A 21,761-nucleotide genomic window follows, 5' to 3' on the forward strand; every position below is an offset into this window, starting at 1 on the left:
GATACTGGTAGAAACTTAGGCTCATGGAGGAGGTCTTGTACCCAAAATTTCCACCTCAAAAGAGCTTTTATGCTTTGGGTGACTGTGGCCCAACTTTTTTGCTCTACAATTTTTTTTTTTTTTGCCTAAAACACATAGCTGGCCCTAAGTGGCTGGCCTTGTTTGCTGCAACAACCAAATGCAGACTCCAAGGGCTTGCCATATCTAGGAAACATCAGCGCATGGATTTAGGTCACTCCATTTCCCAAATTATGTAAAAAGCAAGCTAACTCTCTTACCCAATTAAAGCAAATTTGACCATAACCTCTTTGATTGAGACCTTGGGGTTCAAAGTCTCTTCTATTGACCAAAAACTAGTCACTTAGAGCACCCCAAGTTCAATACAAAAGGCCCCAATCAGATTCAAAATTAGCTAGCCATGTTCTACCCACATACCTGAAACTTCAAAGCAAAAGCTCATTCAGTCAGTTAACAATCTCACAATTTCAAAGTATAGGGGTGGAAATATGGGTATAGGGGGGAACCTTCCCTCTCTTCCTCACAACCTCTTTCAATTTCCTCTTCTCGGTGATTGTGGGTTGAAGTTTCAGACCTATTGAACCATGTTTTCCCTATAGAGCTGAAACTTGATAGCAAAATCCCACTGAACCAGGAAACATTCTCATAATTCTGAACCTTAAGAGTGGAAATATAGGTACAGGGGAACCTTTCCCTCTCTTCCTCACAACCTCTCTCAATTTCCTCTTCTCGGTGACTATGGGTCGAAGTTTCAAACCTGTTATGTTTTTTTATGCACTTTTGTTATTAGCATTTTGATTCTCTCTTGTCAAAACACCATTAGCCTTTTGTTCATTATACATTTGGAATTTTGGGTTTGATTCTCCACAATAAACACTTCTAAAAAACCCAAGGGGAGATTTGGGTCATTCTTGCATTTTCAGCCCTTGTCGCAAAAACGTCCCCAAAAATTATCTATATAGATGATCAAATGTAGTGAATCAATATGGCAAAACCATTAAATGAATGTTCTTTGTCAAGTTTCAACATTCCTAGGGATGCTACATTGTTTTTGGACAGTTGCATAACGTTTTTCTCACCCGTTTCATCTACACACAAACAAGAATTAAAGTTTTACCTGCTACTACAATAAATAAATAAATAAATAAATATATATATATATATACACACACACACACACAAAAACCTCTTGTGATATAACACTTGTCATTTTATATATTTTAAACAAAAACCTGTCATCACGTAGCACTTTGTATAAGTAGTATTTCATTTAACCCCTTTCCACCACATCTTCTTATCAGTGACCAGTTTAAGCGATAAATGTAAAAAATTAAGAGATTTGGTTCTACCCCCTTTTCCAACTTCTTGAACTCTTCCACTTTTAATTTCATTAATTTCAAAAATGAAAGTTTTCTCCAGTTAATGTTAGTTTTTTATATTATAACACTTGTTATTTTATATATTCTAATTTCAAAAAATATTGAAGGGCCAAAAGAAAAGTAGAGAGAGAGAGAGAGAGAGAGAGAGATCAATGTGGCTTTGGTTTTAGGTGCATATGATCTAAACCTTTCAACAACACCGTCAAAGCTTGATACAATGTTTCAGCAACAATTGGGGTTTCTAAAAGGTATGTTTAGGGGAGACACATAGCTTTTATATGTGTTATTTGTGTTTATTTATATTTTTAGAAAGTGCTTAATCTTTGTAAATGATTGAGATACTCTTTTTTTTTTTTTTTTGATACAAGATAGAAAATTTCTATTTTAGTTTAATCTAAGTGGATATATGTGTGAAACTCCCTCTTGGAGACTTGAACCCTGACCCTTGCCCCCCACACCTCACAAGTATTTATACTTATGGAGTGACCACTGCACCAAGGGTGCGCGGTGGTGTAAATGATTGAGATACTCAAATGTATGTAAAATTAAATTTTTTTTTAAAAAAAAATGATGTAAAATTAAACTTAAGATATGAAATAGTATAATTTTATATTTCTCTGTTCAATTGTTAATATATTTTTAATCTCTTGACATGTATATTTAGTTTTGTAAATTAAAAATTATAAACCTTAAGTCTTAGATGTTCAGCCTTCAAAAGTTCATGTGTTTTCTTTAAAAAAAGAAAAAGAAATACTCCTAAAAAAATAAATATAAATATTTTTATATTGAAAACGAGAACCAAATATATATGCACACTTGATAAAAAAATCAATAGGCATGTAGTGGCATTTTTGGGGTCTAATTAATTATGGTTATATATATGGATATATTGTATTACAATTTTTTTTCTTGATTATTTTAGTGACATGTAATATATAATCAAAATTAATTTTCTAAACATTGTAACACATATGAGTATTATAAAATAACTAATAACAAATACAGGCATTGCATCACATGGGACATCCTCTAATTATTAGAAAAATAAAGATTGCAAAATACTTCATGTTTATTGACATTAGACTTATTAGATGCTTATTTGGTGAAATATCCTTCACTTAGTCCAGTAGTATGGGCGCCGGTGTGTGTATGTGTGAGTATGTGACTGTGTTAAGAATTAAAAACACACCTCAAAGCTGTGCATGTCTTACAAGACGCAAATCACAATATCCTTAGCCAGAAAATGCATGCTTATAGAAAAGAAGTAATAAACTTCAAAGAATTTTAGGATTATAAAGAATAGAAAATCCATAGATCAAGGTCACTTAACTGACTCATAAAAATCAATTTCAGATCTATCATTCAGGCAAAAGAAATTTGCTTATCAGCTCGACCTGCAACAAACTCAAAAGCTTCCCACACTTTCCTTCAAGAACAAAGTTTCTCTCCAAACTAGTTTGGAGAGAAACTCTACAAACTCCTCATATATCTTTACTAGTTTGGAGAGAAACTCTACAAACTCCTCATATATCTTTATATTGAGTGTGAATTTTGAAAATCTAACCGTTAGATTGCATGGTCTTATTATATTCTTCATCCATGTAAAATTTCAAGAAGATCAAAGATCAATTGCTATCTCATCAAACAAATGTTAAAATTTCAAATTTTTATGATCTAAAATTGTGTGTAAAAAATAAGTTTATTGATCAAATAGTAAATAATATCCAATTTGAATAAAATTTGATATGCATATTAAGAACATAAGGAATATGAAATTCAACGGTTAGATTTTCAAAATTCACACCAAAAAAAGAGATATATGAGAAATTTAAAAAGTTAAAAAAGAGATATATGAGAAATTTAAAAAGTTTCTCTCCAAACTTTGGAGAGAAACTTTGTTCCTCATCAACAATGTGAACAGCCTTGTGTATGTCTCCTCTCTTACAGAAACACCCCACCAGAATTCAAAAGTGCCAGTATTAATTGCAATTATCAAAAAGAAAGGGGAAAAATGTGCAATCATTTGAGCCATTTCAACGCCCTATACAAACTTGGAATTGCCACAAGCCATAGAATGCTTGTTGGAGATAGTGGCAATTATTTGTTAAGTCATTCACCCAAAGCACTTTATAGAAGCAACATAAAGCATATTTAGTGATTTGAAAAATACTAAAGAGATAATCTGCATTTTGATAGAGAAAATGCTCCAGTGAAAAGAGTTGGTAGGAAGGTGTTGATACCCAAAAAATCATGACGACAAGCCCAACTCAAGGAACTTGACCATGGGCCTTATATGAATACAAAGGACCCATTGTTCTATAAAGACACTCTTGTAAAAGAGGCTAAAGAAGCATGAAGAATGAGGTAAAAGCCCATTAACAAATAAATAGAGAAAATTGCCTTGAATAAGGTGCAAATGACCTAAGAAAATGGCCATCGAAAAGGGTCCTTGGAAAGTCCAATAAAAAATAGGGCAAGTCCAAAAGAGCCCATCGAGGAACCAACCACCAAGATTGAGTTCCTTGGAAAGAGAAGAATGAAAGAGACGCACTGTGCTCCAAAAGGTATTGAAATTTTGGAATTGAAAATTGACTAATCTATATGAAAAGATTTAAGGGACCTCAGTCACAGGGAAAAGCAAAAGGAGAAAGATGCTTGGGAGGCTTTTGGAGTTCACCCATCTAAAAAAAACCATTTATACTACTTTCAAGAAAAAGAGCCAAAAAGAAAAGTTACTATTAGCCCAGCGAACCTTCAAAATGTGTCTTTCTCAACCTTGAGAATGGACCCTCTCCTCATTGAACTCAAATGGCATCTGATACACCACTTTCTTTGAAAAGAAAACAATTAAAATACTTTCAAATGCGGGTTCTCAAGAAAACAGAATAAGAATGGAAAAAAGGAAAGAAGAGCAAGAACTCCCTCGAAGTCATGGCAGAAGGCCATGGTTGATCCAGCGAACTAAAAGCTGCTCTGTTTCAAGGAACCAGAGCATACCCACTATAAAAAGATCATTAAGGCAGATTTTAGGGGGGAGGAAAAACACTGAGCATCTAAGATCTGCACGATATCAAAAAAAATAAGCAAGAAACACTAGCCCAAGACAAGGACCTTGGGAAGAAATATTGTGTGAATAGAAATTTCAACTTGTAGAAAAACTTGGAAGCTCCACACTGATCTAAGGTCCCAGATCTCACAAGTCTCGTAGAGTCTCAAGGACCTATTTAAGTCTATGAAGTTTGGGATTTACAGGCTTTGTGGACTTTTTCCTTAGACTCTCTAAGAAAAAGAAGCATTATAGAAAGGAAAATCTATACTTATAGAACTTGTATTTTTGAAAACCATATTGATCTAGGCTTCCAAGTCTCACAAGTCTTGTGGGTCCTAAAGGGTCTATTGAAGTCTGTGGAACTTGGGATTCAAAGGTCTTGTGGTTCTAGGAACCAATATTTTGGGTTTCACAAATAAATAATAAAATACATTAAACTATTCTTTTTTCTCTCTAATTCTTTTAGTTCCTTCATATACATATATGTATTTTTCCCTCTTGGATTTTTGGATTTTTGTTTGTGCACAAGTTGGTTCTGAGAAACAGATTTATCTTCCGCGGTGGAACCAAACCCAACTCACCCATAACTCTATTATGGCCTTGTAGAGCCCAAGCCTTAAAACTAGAGCATGGGCCTAATTAAGGACAAAAAAATCGGCCTTCAACAGAAGGCAAGATCTACAAAATGCCAATTGGTCTCCAAATCAAGGTACATATGCAAGAAATTTTGAACAGTGTGCCTGTACACAAGCCACCCTTCTCAGGCACCACTTAAGTGTGGTCAGCACAGGGTTATAGAACTTTTAAAAGCTCTGCAGAGTCTGCACAACAGTTCACCTTTGAGGCATATGCCCTAAACCCTAAATATGCGGGCAAGAAAATTCATGAAATCAGCTTTGCAGCCCACCAATAATTTTATTTTCATAATCAAAATAATATATCACTCAACAGAATATGAAAAATTCATTAACTTTATAAACACATTGATTATTTATGAGTCATAATCCCAACATTTACAGTGCTTTTACAGAAGAAACTCATGATCATAACCAATTCATTTGATAGTTCTAAAGGATGGTCCAGATAATGTTTCAAGGAGTGCTAGACAAACTTTTTCTAATGAATACCATAAAATATGACACATTCTTTTATAAACTATTAGTTATATGAACATGTTAATGATAAGAGACACTCCATCAAATTACAACGCTTGTATGTTAAAAAAGTATCATTCATTAGATAAATGAATAAGCTTCTGAAGTCAAAGAGATGGCATGTGTCAATACATAGATGAGTAAATATCCAATGGTCATGGGGACTATATACAATCTCTTTTCTTTTTTCTCTATTCTAGTATGAACATAAAACTTGCAACAATAAATCCAAATCCAAATCCAAATTGAAAAAATTCAGCCCCCAACCCCTCAATATCTATTTTGCCAATTATCCAAGGACATGGAAATCCAAGTCCAACAATTATCAACTTGTCACATTAGTTTGAGAATCAGAAACTCTATTTGATTATCTCTATATAGATGATCAAATGTAGTGAATCAAAATGGCAAAACCATCGAATGAATGTTCTTCATTAAGTTGCCAACATTCCTAGGGATGCTTCATTTTCTTTGACAGCTGCAGAACGTTTTTCTCCCCAGTTCATTCACACACTAACAAGAATGAAAGCTTTACCTGCTACTAGAATTAGTAGAAAAATAAAGATTGCAAAATACTTCATGTTTATTGACATTAAGATGATTAGATGCTTATCAGTGACATATCCTTCACTAAGTCCATCAGTGTGGGTGCTGGTGTTTGTATGCGTGACTGTCTTAAGAATTAAAAACACACTTCAAAGCTGTGCATGTCTTACAAGAAGCAAATCACAATATCCTTAGCCAGTAAATGCATGCTTTTAGAAAAGAAGTAATAAACTTCAAAGAATTTTAGGATTATAAAGAATAGATAATCCATAGATCAAGATCACTTACTAACTCATAAAAATCAATTTCAGATCTATCTTTCAGGCATAAGAAATTTGCTTATCAGCTCAACTTGCAACAACTCAGAAGAGTTCCCACACTTTCCTTCAATCCCAAAATCGCACCAACCACTGCATTCCATGTCCCCTCAGCTGGAACACATCCATGAATCGCCATCTCATCAACAATGTGAACAGCCTTGTGTATGTCTCCTCTCTTACAGAAACACTCCACCAGAGAATCAAAAGTGCCAGTATTAATTGAGATAACCCTAGTCAGCATACTAATGTACAACTGAAAAGCCCAGTTTGGATCACCATTGGTACAAAGGCCTTGCAACACCATACTATAAATCCTAACATGAAGGCTCCATGTTAATCGTTTTGTTGAGAGTTCACAAAGGACCATCTCATCAAGGAAGTTTGCAGCTTCTTGGAACTTCTCACATAAGCCATTAATAATTTTTGCATACCACCCCTGCATCTGGTTTCAATCCCTGGAGCTTCATCCTGTTAAGAATCTCAGAGCTTCCCTAAGCTTTCCTTCTTTACAGAGTTCATGAATTTAAGTACTATAATTTATCGTGTTTGGCCACTGGCATTTGCTTATTATCATCTCCAAACCTTCCCTCGCTTGTAAAGAATGCCCACCCTTGCAAAAACCATCCGTTAAAGCACTATCATCCATCTACAACACAAGAACAAGAAAATTACTAATTAACGGTAAAACAAATGTTTAATTATTTACCCAAAAGTCAGCAACCAAAACTTTTTAAAAGAAAAAGATAATTAACAACATAAGAATAGTATACTAATAGTCATACTTTGTCGTTTTTAATATCCAGCGATAAACTTCTAAGGCAAACTAAATAGAAACAGAAGCAGCGTGGCAAGTCCCTATGCTTAGAGCCAATTAGCAACTGTTACAGTCCTAAACAAAAGAAGCAGCAAACGTCAAGAAGAAGAAATGATGAAGGAACTGCAGAATAGTGGATTCGAGATAAGGCAAAGGTGGAAGCAAGATCAGTAGATCACATCATCCCCAAAACAAAGTTTCATTAGGTAGCACATTCTACCATGATACCAAGAAAACAGGAACTGACCACTTTATTGCAACAATAATAGGGGAAGGATACTAGGATAGTTTGTAGTAAGTACACTCAACAGAATAAAAATAAATAGCTTAAAATTAAATGGAAGATAAAGTTGTCTAATATATAGACTTGAGCCAATAAAGTGATCTGAAATATTAATTTGAACATTCACAACATTTTGCTCACCATCTAAAAACGCATTCTTTTGTGTGTTCTCCTTGCCTTGTCACTCCTTACTGGTGAAGTCAAAGGTCTTCTTTGCACATGACCAGAAATTCCATTTGACTTCCTCTCAAATTTTTGTGTTTAAACAACAGTTTTTAATTTTTTTAGAAATAAATGTGGATGAAAAAATATATAAAAATACATATAATATTATTTAAAAACTAAAAACATGTGTTTGAATACATATACCAAACAGCCCCTAAGTTTCTTAGCCTTTCTTATCTTGCCATTCATGATCTCAACAATCATACTTACTACATATTCTTTGGATGAAAATATATCATGCCACGCAGCATTTAATACCATAAACAGTCAAATTATAGAATCTGCGAAAAAGAAGTACAATATTTGGCATTACTAAATTCTCATACACAAACCCACAAGAATACACAAAGCTAGAAACTTTGAACCTGGTAATTTACACCACTAAAATAACAAAACCCCAGATAAAGCTGCATAGCTTGTACTGTTATACTTCAACCAAATGTAATTGAAAAGGCAATCAATATGAATTATGGGAGACCAAATATGAAAGAGGAAATTACCTTCAGGCTTCAGGGGTAGTTTGACATGGCACTGGGTTTTTGGGGCCCCGTTTTGTTTCAATTCCTTGACGTGGATTGCCATTTCAACACAACACAAAGGCCCCTGATTGAATCCCCATGTAAATGTAATGCTGTAGTGAAATTTTAGGCATGTTTGGCACCAGGGGCGGAGCTGCACTACGCCGCCCCCCCCCCCCCCCCCCCAAATTTTTTTTAAAAACTTCATAATGTATGTATATTTTGCAATTGTTTAAAATATTAGACCTTAAAATCAATATTTGGCCCCTCCAAAAAATAAGAGTTGGCCCCTGTAAAAAAGAATTGAACAGCTAATTGTTGGGTTCCAAAAAAATAGTTGTTAAGAACAACAAACTATCCACCTTGTAGCATAAATAGTTGTTACTTTCAAATTTTTAGTTTTTTCCTCTCTTAATTGGTAAGTTTTGTTTGTTGAGTTCAAATAGTAAGTTTTTAATAAAATTTATCTTAGAGTTGTTTTATTTGGGACTAAGTCTTTTTGTTGTTTTTGTTAATTTTCAAATTGTTTGTCAATACTTAATTAGTTAGTCACAAAGCATCAAATGAAAAAAAAAACTACAACGAGGATATGTAATATTAGGGAGTGACAATACTTAAAAAGTAATTTTCTCTTGGACACACACACATATAATTTTTATATTTAATTTTCAATTTGGGACTAAATCTTTTATTGTTATTGTTGTTGTTAAGTTTCCAATTGTTTTTCAATGCTTGATCTAGACTAAACATGTTGAATGAAAAAAAAGTTGAGGATAATTTAATGTTAGAGGGTAAAAATGTAACTGTGTAAATGTATGTATGAATATATAATTCGGCTCTCCCAAATTAAAAATCCTGGTTACGCCCCTATTTGACACTGCCACGTGCTATCCATTATTTAGCGTTACGGTTTTGGAAAATCAAAACCAACAATAAAAACAAAAAACAAAAACAAAGACAAAAAGTAAAAAGTAAAAAGTAAATAAATAATAATAATAGATAGTAATTCATAAATCTCAAGGAACCGACTTTGATTTTCAAAAAAAAAACAAAAAGAAACCGACTTTGATGAAAAATCCGAATCCTCATCGGACTGGATTAAGAAAATAAATTTATAAATACCCCCAAACCTCTAGGCTTTTAGTTTATACTCTGTTTTGCTTTGCTTCTTTACTTCTTATTCTGTTCTGTTTCTTTTCAAATTGTTTCTTTTTAGCAGTCCATGGCTGAGCAAGCATCAACATCATCCATGGATTCCCGGAAAAGAAAGAGAGACAGCGATCCCAACCCCAACAACAACAACAAGAGGGCTCCCAATAGGCTTGTGGTGGACGAACCCATCAACCACGATGACAACTCTGTCGTCATTCTACACCCTGATACCATGGAAACTCTCAATTTGTTTCATGGTGATGCGGTCTTGATCAAGGGCAAGATGAGGCGAAACACTGTCTGCATTGTGCTCCCCAGCGACGGGAGCGCTTCTGAGGATACTAACAAGTTCAAGATTTTGATGAACAAGGTGGTGAGGTCCAACCTCAGAGTCAAGCTTGGTGATGTTGTTTCGGTTCATCAATGTCCCGATATTAAGTTCGGCAAGAAAGTTCACGTTCTTCCTCTTGATGACACAATCGAAGGGCTTACTGGGAATCTATTTGATGCCTATTTGAAGCCATATTTCACGGACTCGTATAGGCCTGTGAAGAAAGGTGATCTTTTTCTTGTCAGAGGTGGTATGAGGAGTGTTGAGTTTAAGGTTATGGAGACTGATCCTGGAGAATATTGTGTGGTTGCGCCTGACACTGAAGTTTTTTGTGAAGGAGAGGCTGTGAGGAGAGAAGATGAGGAAAGATTGGATGAGATTGGCTATGATGATATCGGTGGTGTTAGGAAGCAACTTGCTCAGATTCGTGAGTTGGTGGAATTGCCTTTAAGGCATCCACAACTTTTCAAGACTATTGGAGTGAAGCCACCTAAGGGAATTCTGCTGTATGGGCCTCCTGGTACTGGCAAGACACTCATAGCAAAGGCTATTGCTAATGAAACTGGGGCTTTCTTTTTCTGTATCAATGGCCCGGAGATTATGAGCAAGATGGCTGGTGAGAGTGAGAGCAATCTGAGGAAAGCTTTTGCTGAAGCAGAGAAGAATGCCCCTTCCATTATATTCATTGATGAGATTGACTCTATTGCTCCCAAGCGTGAAAAGACGGGTGGAGAGGTAGAGAGGAGAATTGTTTCACAGCTTTTGACATTGATGGATGGTGTGAATTCCCGAGCACATGTTATGGTTATTGGAGCTACAAACAGGCCTAATAGTATTGACCCTGCTTTGAGAAGGTTTGGGAGGTTTGACAAAGAGATTGATATTGGCGTTCCAGATGAAGTTGGCCGTCTTGAGGTTCTTCAGATCCATACCAAGAAGATGAAGCTCTCTGAAGATGTGAACTTGGAAAGAGTGGCCAAGGAAACTCATGGTCATGTCGGTGCTGATCTTGCAGCTCTTTGCACTGAAGCTGCATTACAATGTATTAGAGAAAAAATGGATATTATTGACATTGAAGATGAAACCATTGATGCTGAGGTTCTAAACTCCATGGCTGTCATGAACGATCATTTTATTGCTGCCCTGGGAACCAGCATTGCTTCTGCATTGCGTGAAACTGTTGTGGAAGTACCCGATGTTAGCTGGGAAGACATTGGTGGACTTGAGGGCGTGAAGAGGGAGCTTCAAGAGACAGTTCAATATCCGGTAGAGCATCCTGAAAAGTTTGAGAAGTTTGGAATGTCTCCCTCTAGAGGAGTTCTTTTCTATGGTCCTCCTGGTTGTGGAAAAACCCTTCTGGCCAAGGCTATTGCTAATAAATGTCAGGCTAATTTCATTAGCATCAAGGGGCCTGAGCTACTCACAATGTGGTTTGGAGGGAGTGAGGCCAATGTTAGGGATGTTTTCGACAAGGCTCGCCAGTCTGCACCTTGTGTATTGTTTTTTGATGAACTTGACTCAATTGCTATTCAAAGGGGAAGTAGCATTGGAGATGCAGGTGGTGCTGCTGATAGAGTATTGAACCAGCTCTTAACTGAGATGGATGGATTATCTGCCAAAAAAACTATCTTTGTCATTGGAGCTACCAATAGGCCTGATATAATTGACCCAGCTCTTCTAAGACCCGGCCGTCTTGATCAGTTAATCTATATTCCTCTGCCTGATGAGAGTTCAAGACTTCAGATTTTTAAAGCTTGTCTGAGGAAATCACCTGTGTCAAAAGATGTTGATCTTACAGCTCTTGCCAAGCTTACTGCAGGCTTTAGTGGGGCTGATATCACAGAAATATGCCAGAGAGCTTGCAAATATGCTATTAGAGAGGACATTCAGAAGGATATTGAGAGGGAAAAGAGGGAAAAAATTGTTGCTATGGCAGAGGATTCTACAACAGATGAAATTGAAGTGGCTGAGATAAAGGCAGCTCACTTTGAGGAGTCATTGAAGTTTGCAAGGAGGAGTGTGAGTGATGCTGACATCCGCAAGTACCAAGCTTTTGCTCAAACCTTGCAGCAATCCAGGGGCTTTGGGTCTGATTTTAAGTTTGCTGAGGCAGGACACACACCCTATGGTTCAAATCTATTTGCATCTTCAGCTGATGGGATTGAAGATGCTGACTTTTATGATTAGTTTCATAATAATGTTTTATTTTCTATGCATTTAGGATTTTTTCATTAAGGGAATCACAACCATACAATTTTTGTAGCCAAAAAAGGTTTTAATATGATAGGATTTTAAATTTAGTTTCTCTAATCTCTAGCATCTTACTCTCTGTAATGGACTGGAGCTATGACAATGTCTGGCAATGTCAAATTTTTTAAGTTTTCATAGTATTATTATTATTATTATTATTATTATTTTGATAGGTACTTCAGAATTTGAACATATGGCATCAGTTTATGATAATTACTTTTACCATTAAGCTAAAAGGCCCATCAATATTTGTGTAGCCAAGATTCAAATCACAAATTTCTTATTCCACCACAAGAGACTTTATCGATTGTAATAACCAAAACCATAATTTTCATAGTATAGTTGTTATTTTTGAATTTTCAAGTTCCCAACAAAAATCAAGTAACTCTATATATTTATTAATAAACCACGAGTCAATACTTCATATACGAGTGTTTTAGTTCGGTGGAAAACCAAATGGTTTCGGAATAATAATCAAATTGCTTCATATAAATGAATCTCTACACGTTATCTTAAAACGGAATGGGATCTAACGTTTTTTTTTTTTCACCGTTAATCATATCAAGACTAGTGAGGGACAAGGGACAAGGTGGAGGAGTTAGGGCTAAGCAAGGTAGAGTAGTTAGGGAAATGCAAAGTACTTGTTGGGTTGGGTTGGGTTGGGGTTGTGTGGGTTGTTGAACCAGTACTAGATGAATAATGAGGGACAAGGTGGAGTAATTTGGGCTGAGCAAAAACCCACATAATACGACCTTTTTTCCCAACCTGATTCAACCCAAAGGGCTTTGGGTGGGTCAGGTGGACGTTCGGGTCAAGTTCAAGTCTCATGCTAAGGCCTTTTTCAAGTTTTGGGTCAGTCTCAAGTTTAACCTGACATGACCGATCCTTTTTTTTTTTTTTTTTTTTTTTTTTTTTTTTATAACTTGGACATGTTTGAGGTTGTTGATGCTCATTTTGGAAGCCCAATAGCAGGAAGAAGCCCAACAATATGGGCAGAGAAGAGTTAGTGGATAAATAGAAAAACCATTAAGCCCGAATGGTAGGAACAATAAATCATAAGCCCATGAAGTAAATAAATGGGCCCTGAGGAAAGTAAATGGGCCTAAAGGAGCCCCCAAAGAGAAGTAGTAAACCCATGGGCATTATGTGATGTAGAAAAGTAAGAATGGGCCAAAGTAAGGGGTTGATAAAAAGCCCATAAGTCTCAAGGATGAAGGATAAGGTAATTGGGCCAGGGAAGGCTAAAAGAGTTAGTAAAAACCCATGAGAATGCAGAATTAGAAAATGGGCCAAGGATGCCCAAGGAAAGAAAATGGGCCAAGGATGTCCAAGAAAAAAGAAATGAGACAAAGGAGCTCATAAGCAATGTAATGGATCAAGAAAGCCCAAAGTAGCATGAGTACAAATCCAATTACCATACTAAGTCATTGAGAGAAAAACAGGTAGCAGGCTCAAAAGAGGCCCAGCAAGCATGGGTCAAATAACACCATGGCAGGAATAGTAGAGTAATATGGCAGCAATGGCAACAAGATTACGGAAGGAGAAAAGAATGAGCTAAAGAAGGGAAAACCTACAATCAAGCAAGGCCCAGCCCTTGAAAGGAGCAAGCCAGTAAATAATGGAAAATCAGAAAAACAATTCATGCCATAAGAGGTCAAGGATAAGTGGCATAATGCACAAATGAGCCTTCATACCATAGTAACGCATGAGCAGCGGACAAGCTTTTGACTTACATAGGAAGTGGAGCATGCGCAAGGCCCAGACATTACCAACCTGTACCCAGCCATTACAGGAGTGGTGGGTCATGGGTCAGAGGTAAGAGAGGGTATGGTTTGACAGTGGAAAGAAGGGAAAAGCCTATTCTGGGGTTCCTAATCAGATTCTTTTGAGGGTGATGTCCTATTGGGATGACATATCACTCAAAAGAAGGTAGGATGAGTTGGAACCACTAGGTGCATGTTATGAGGGATAGCAAGAGAAAATACCCACACTGTGGTGGATAAGAATCCCACGGTGAACAAGCAAACAAAATAGTCTTTTTTGTCTGGTAATAAAGAGTGGCACAGTCAACATAGGTAAATGTTGGTGGCTGGGCAACTGACAAACCAATGGGTGGTTAGGAAGAACACTCTAATCTAGACAAAAGTGGTTAAAGGCTAAAATGATAAAAAACAGTCACAACAGGCAGTATGTAAAGGGTCCTTACCGTGCACAGTAACATCATCACAACAACAGCAATTACTAGGAGAAAATCACAGCATCACCTTCACCATAACACTACAAGAGCAAGCGCTAAGAAAGAAAGAGTAGGACTGGGGAAAGAATCAAAATAACAAAACAGAGAGAGAAAAAAAAATAGAGAATGTAAAACAGCAGGCATGCACCAATAGGCTAATCTCTTCTTTTTCTTTAAAAGCCTACCCTTTGTTGAGGATAAAGAATTCGTTTGGACACAAGCCATTCAAGCTCGTTCCCTCAAAGTGGATAATTTCTATAGCAGGATCCTCCTGTGAGGTTACCCACGTTGAGGAAGTGGTTCCCTCTTTAGCGTTAGTCCCGTAACACAACTGAACACAGCAAACTAATCTTTTCCTTCTTTTATTTTATCACTTATTGCTATTGTTTCCTCTCTTGTCTTTGCAATTTCACCTATAATGTGCTTCTTGTTGCCATATCGATCTTTTTCCTATTTTAATTAAGGATCTCTTACTTGCTTTGCCTAATAATAACATATTTCTTTTAACATTGCTTTATTGCATTTATCTACCATAACTCTTCTATAGTAGCTTCATCTGCCATGGGCATGTGACCGAAGTTTCGGCAAACAGGGCATAGTTTGTGCGCAAGTCAGACCAAAGTGAGCTGCAATTGGACCAGTTTCAACTTTCTTATCCAGAACACTCGGGCCCAATGCAGCAAGAGGCAATCCAGCCCAAAATCACAAAAGGCCCACCACAGAGGTTATATTCCCTAATATAGTATTCTTAAACCCAAAAAAAAAAAAAAAAAAGCCTTTTGAAAATTATATATTTTTATTTCCTATTATAAAATTTTTTAAAAAAATCTATGACAAATTATAACTTACTAATCTGTGATTTGACTGAAATTTAAGTTGTCTACCCATGATTTGAAATTTGGCACTTTACCTACCTAAGCTATGCTCTATTAGGGTTCATAACCCACCTCCTCACTTCTCCATTATAAACATGAAAACATAACAAAATCAAAGAAAAGAAGATCAAAAAGTGATATTTGTAAAAATTTCTAAAATTTTGGCTCTAGAACTTCAATAGAACTCAGATTAGTCTAACAATTATGAGCTATATACATTTAAGAGGTAAATAAAAAAAAGAGACCATTTGTATACATGATCACCTATAGCTAGATCAAGAAAAATTAAAAAGAAGACAATTAAGTTGTGATGACTATCAAAGGTTTTCATTTGAATGGGATAATCAGTAGTGGTCTCATATGAACCCAATCTCTCAATACCAACGACTTTCATAATAGCAGCATAATGGTCTGTTTGGATTGAGAGGGAGGGAGGGGGAGTAGAGTAGAATAGAGTAAATTTGGCCCAAAATTAACCTATTTTCAGCTAACTCTACTCTACTCCCCTCCAGTCCCCCTTTTTCCCCCCTCATTGTAAGTGACCATTACAACCACAAACATTACTTGAACCAAAAGTACTAAATCCAAAATTGCCATAGCCCTTAAACAATCTCGGTGTTGAAAATTGCCAGTTTTGGGAAACCCTAGTTTTCAAAGGAAAGCAACAAACTAACCAAAAATAAAAAATCTTAGTACCATGAACATTACCGCCCCCCCCCCCCCAAAAAAAACCCTTTGCCATGTTAACAACCACCTTGCTGCCGCCATGAGGCGACCTTGACCTCTGCAACCAACAACCACTTTAGTTAACAAAATCAACCACCAACGAACAACCACTTCCAAGTCCCACATAACCCTCACAATCAAATCCCCCAATCTCAAACCCTTGGGTTTGAATCATGGTAGGCTAGATTAGAGAGTCGGATAGAGAGAGAAATCCAGTCATGGGCTTGAATTGTGGTATGTTAGTCGTGGGTTTGGTGGTGCAGTGGTGGCCCTAGTTGGTGATTAACTGATTATATCTTAATAATTGGTGTTGGTGGAATGCAGTCATGGGTTTGGACTTTGGATTGTGTAAGATGGAAGGGAGAGAGAGATATGTGACTTCTTTTTTCCTCTTTGCTAAATACCAAAAAGTTGCTCTAAAAGTGGTTGATTTTATGGTGCAAATTGATGTTTGAGTGACTTTTGTATCTATTGAAGTTCTTGAGCTAAAGTTTTTAAAATTTTTACAAAAAAGCCTCATTTTGAGCTCGTTTTCTTTAGTTTTGTTGTGTTTATAATGGCAAAGTGTGGAGGCGGGTTACAAATCCTTACAGAGCATACCCCATGTGAGTAAAGTACAAAATTTCAATCCACAAGTAGCTAACTTAAGTTTTGGCTAAATCACAAGTGAGTAAGTTATAATTTTTTCAATTTTCTATTAGAGATTTCCCTCTTATTTCCTTTTCCAATTTAAAACCTTGATTAAATCTTTTTATTTAGCCCTTGTTTGGGAGGAGAGAATGGAATGGAATGGAAAGAAATGAAAAGAATAATTTTAGAATATTCTCCCCTTCCCTTGTTTGGGAGTTTTAATGGAGAGAATGGAAAGCCCATTTCCTTATTTAGGAGTTTAAGTAGGAATGAATGAAATGGGTAAGAGGAAACACTCATTTATCTCTATTCTCTTAAAATCTCAAATTTTCATTCCATCCGAAAATCGGGAGGAATGGGAGGGAATGAAATTAGATTTAATGAATTTTTTACTAAAACTTCCAAAATACCCCTATATATTCAACCCTTTATTTTAAAATAGAGGTCTAATAGTATTGTCATAAAATGATTCTATTTCATTCCCTCTATGTTATTCCCAAATAAGATTACTTACATTTCATTCATTTCCATTCCTTTATTTTAAAACATCCAATCAATGTTACTTAATTCCATTCTATTCATTTTTTTTTTTTTTTTCCATTCCTTTCTCTTACTTAAATCCATTCCATTTCATTCATTTTCATTCCCTTATGGTCATTCCATTCCATTCCCTTGTGAACTCTCAAACGAAACCTTAAGAACCAAACACCTTTTGTACCTTTTATATCAAATTCAAATTTGAATTAAACCTTAAAAGGAAATCCCTTGACATTAATGACCTAACTTATTTGAGAAAATATTCAATCACTTATTCAAAAATTTTCCAATAGAAATGTCAACTTAAATTTGAATTTAAAAGTTTAATTTCAATGGAAATATTTTATCTTTAGTCATCTCATTAAAGCCTCTACATTTTCCAAATTGATTTTTAGGATTCAAATTTAAAATCCAAACATTGACTGGCCCAATTCTATTTGGAAATGCAATATAAATTTACAAATTTCCTTGAATTTTCACCGCATTGAAATTTAGATTAAACCTTAAGAGAACGTAAATCATGCCACCAGCCAAATTCGAACTACCAGCCCAATATTGATCCTTTCATATATCAACATATAAATTAATAAAATAAAATAAATAAAAAATAAAATAAAAGATGGACGAATTGACAAAACCAAATGAACGTTGGAATTTTTGAAAGGAATTTCAAAGCATCTCAAATCATGGTGGAGACAGACAAAATTTCAAAGCGTGCCCAGAGGCTCTTCTTTTTTTTTTTTTCTTTTTCTTTTTTGTAAAAATTAATAATTTGAATCTATTATAATTTGAGATTACTATCTTTTTCAATTACTAAAAAACCTAGGAGTGTGATGAGTAAATTATTTCATCCAAAACGCAGAACACTTATCACACCCCTAGGTATTTCTGTAATTGAAAAATGTAGTAATTTCATATTATAATGGACAAAAATTATTAACCTTTACAAAAAAAATAGAAGAGAAATTTGAAAACCATCAGGAGAGTGGTCATGTTTTGTAGGCAATGTTTTAGTGAGAGTTAAAAATGTATCTACTTATCAAAAAAAAAAAAAAAGTGTATATATTTATTGTAGGGATGTTAGGCCTAGAAGGGTGTATTGGGCCAGGGGCCCTGTCCGAGGACAGTTAGACACTAGTGTGGGAGTTCAAGATAGTGGACGGGCAAAGGGGTTTAGTTTTAAGGTTCCAGGAAGTATGTCCGAGGACAAATTTCACATTGGCTTAACTGGACAGAGGTCAAAAGGGTTGGCCTGACATCAAGGACAATATTTTGGGTGATTCTGCTAGTAGGGATAAGCATCAGGAAGGGATAAGGAAAGAAGAAAGTGAGAAATATCTGAGGGAAAGCTGCTGTTACCGCATTAAATGCTCTGTAACTAACTCTCTAGCCATATTTATGTGGAGGTGATACCTGAACAGTTGCATCCAACCTTACAGCTATCTCTAAGGACTTCAAGAAGGTGCTAATGGGACAAGGAAAGGAATCAGCCATCTGATCTACACGTGGAGGGCTGAGATAGAGCAAAGGAAGGTAATATAAAGAAGAAAAATCTCTTTACAAGAGGATCATCTGAGAATTTGTAAAGAAAAAACACTATAGCGTTTAGAATTGTAATGGTATAAAGTCTAGGAGAACATATATATTGAAGGACTATTCTCCTCGAACATTGTCGAGGAAGAATTTCTCTGCACCACTCTTGTTTCTCCATTGCTTTTCCTTGCTTTTTGACCATCTTTGGCCCATTGTGAGCGTTGACCACTTCATTGGAGCCCAGTTTTTAGCCTACTCTCTACAAATTCATTGTATCAGGCTCTTTGGACCTTAATCCATTACCTTTTGTCTTAGGATTCAAAACAAACCCTTACATCTATGTAGTTTAGGGGTTTTTTTTTTTATTTTTTTATTTTATATATATTTAGTTTTGTTTTTGGATAAACATGGGGTGTTTTTTTTAAGTAAAAAATAACAGTATCATGGGTTGTTTAACATATTTTTTCTATTTAAAAAAAAAAAAAAAAACAATAAACGTATAGTTACTTTGAAGAAGTGGGTTAGTGGAAGAGTGTTCCTATTTTTGTTGGCAATGTTTTAGTACAAGTTAGACATGTATTTTTACCAGACTATCCTTTAATTTTGTCTCTATTTAAACCTAAGGGTGTAGGGGTATTTTGGAACAAAAAAAAAATCCGATCAAAACAGGGAAAACCCCTTAAATAATAGTATAGATATACAATGGCAAGTGGTAGTGAGTTTTAATCACTACCTTTTATTAGTTAATGAATAATGTGACAGTCTCTCATTAAAATAAAAGGAGATTCCTATTTAAAACCATTTGTAAATATATCAGATGCATATATGAATGAAGTTACAAGCTAATAATATTTAATCCTTATGTAGCGTAAAAGCTAGTTGATTTTTTTCCCATTTAGCTTTGGATTAAATGGTATATTTTCCTTTAGAGAGAGAAATATAAAAGGTATATATATTTTTTGTTACAGTTGGGTTCAATTGGGCTTGGTATACAAATCTTATGCAAAGTATTTCCTTTAAATGTGTTTAACATCTATTAGGATTAGTATAATATTATTTGGAAGAACAATACTTAGGTACAGTATTTAGGTACTGTTTTTTAGGTTTCCATTTTAAAATTTTGCCAGATGGATTTTTTCTTATAGGAAGGAAGTATATTTTTTAGTTAAGTAGTCATATGGCTGAATCTTAAAAAAAGAACCAAATGAATAGCACCTAAGGTACTGTACCTAAGTTTTGTCCTATTTGAAAAGTCAATAAGTAAAAATTATCATTATAGTAAAGCTCGTTTTATATCACAAATTTATGTTTGTCATTTTGGCTCTAGATTTATGAAATGATGGTTTGTTATGATTTTGTATTTTGTTTCAACGTGTTGTTAATACAGCTACTGGAAGTTGATGTTTTTAAACTTCTTAAGAGCTTTGTCTTTTTTTCCTTAAATTTTACTTTTAGATTTTGGATAATCTTTTTTTGGAACCTTTTTTTTATTTAATTTTTGGATAAACTACGTATTTAGTCCTTAACATTTACGTCATTTATCAATTTGGTCCCTGACCTTTCAAATGTGTCAATTTGGTCGCTAATATTTCATAATTGAGTAAAAAAGGTCTTTACCGTTAAGTGATGGATGAAAAATAATAATGTGGCTAACAGTCAAAATAAAATAATATTTTTATGCCACATGTATTGCCATGTCAACATACTTTAAAAAAAAAAAAAAAAAAGGTTAAGCTTAATTTTTCTGAATTGAAATTATTTTTCTTAATTGAAATTATCTTTCTCATCTATTTCATTTTTCTTTGTTTTCTCGGGAACCAAATAGGGGTTAAAAACCCAGAATTGAAAGCTCAACTTCGTTTTCTTCCCTTATTTTCCTTGCAACCAAACAAGAAAAAACCAACTATGAAGCTCAAGAAGCCTCTCTTTTCATCCCCACTCCAGTGATAACTAAACCCTTAAAAAAATATTACTATTAAAACTAATTAAGGCAATCTTTTGGAAGAAGTGAAACCCAAATGATCTAACAAAGCGGGTCTAGATCTTTGCAAAGAAGCAAATCTAGCTTCATCAAAACTACGACTAACAGTATCACAAAGAATCAATCTGAACTAAAGCATATTTACACATTACTCCAAATCGTTCTCCCTCTATATTTTTTTTACCATTGCCAAATTGCGTTCTTGATGAAATAACCAATGCTATCATCCCAATTCAAATCCTTTGTCTTCTTTGTCAGTGATGGCAAGGCACATGTCATGGCAGACCCACGATCTAGACCTAAAACCTCCTGTTGGACATTCCTACTCTCCTCCTCCACCATAGCCTCCAATGCATTCAGCAACTCGTCATTCTAATCTTTCATCTTCTTGCTCCCGAAGCTCATTTCTCTTCCTTTCCTCCTCCATATTCAAATATAAACAAGGTGGGTTGTGTTAGACGCATCCTGAACTTCAAAGTTGTTTTTCATTTTTGGTTGCTAGGAAAATAATGGCAAAAGAAGAAGGAAGTTGAGCTTTCAATTCTGGGTTTTTAACCCCTGTTTGATTCCCAAGAAAGCAAAGCAAAATGAAATGAATGAAAAAGATAATTTCAATCCTGAAAATTAACCTAACTTTTTTTTGTGTAAGTTGGCAATATATGTGGCATAAAATATTATTTTATTTTAACCATTAGTCAAGTTATTATTTTTCATTTATCACTTAATAGTAGGGACCTTTTATACACAATACTAAAAGGTTAGGAATCAAATTGATACGTATGAAAGGTCAGGGATCAAATTGACGAATGACATAAAGGTTAAGAACCAAATATGTAGTTTACTCTTAATTTTTTGTATGCTAATAAGAGCTTCGATGGTCACCTGCCATAAATAATTATACATAAATTACAGAGAAATAAGATACAATACTTTTTAATAAAAATTTAGTTTTCTTTTCTACCATAATTGGAAAGTTACGTTCTTATAACAACAAAAATGACTAATATTTTCCACATCAAAACAACAACAACCGTCACGACAATGATAATAACAATAACCATAACAATAACAATAACAACTATATTTTGTTGTCATCGCGGTCCCAACATCATCATCATCATAATATCTAACTTGAAATGTACAATTATTTTTCAACATATAAGAAAGACCACTTTAACACATTATTTTCCACAAAGAATTTTAT

General features: G+C 35.0%; 1 long non-coding RNA gene and 1 pseudogene across 1 annotated transcript; one reads left to right on the forward strand and one right to left on the reverse strand.

The window, feature by feature from the left end:
- Positions 1-5,823: 5,823 nt before the first annotated feature.
- LOC115988574 lies at positions 5,824-8,438 on the reverse strand. Its single transcript, XR_004091583.1, has 3 exons — positions 8,289-8,438; positions 7,249-7,355; positions 5,824-7,112 (listed from the first exon to the last, which is right to left on the reverse strand). It is a non-coding gene; the product is annotated as an uncharacterized LOC115988574 (long non-coding RNA).
- Positions 8,439-9,499: 1,061 nt separating this feature from the next.
- On the forward strand, positions 9,500-12,030 carry LOC115992436 (annotated as a pseudogene).
- The last annotated feature ends 9,731 nt before the right edge of the window (positions 12,031-21,761 follow it).

The sequence above is a fragment of the Quercus lobata genome, chromosome 5, assembly GCF_001633185.2.
Source record: "Quercus lobata isolate SW786 chromosome 5, ValleyOak3.0 Primary Assembly, whole genome shotgun sequence".
NCBI classification, from domain to species: Eukaryota; Viridiplantae; Streptophyta; class Magnoliopsida; order Fagales; family Fagaceae; genus Quercus; species Quercus lobata.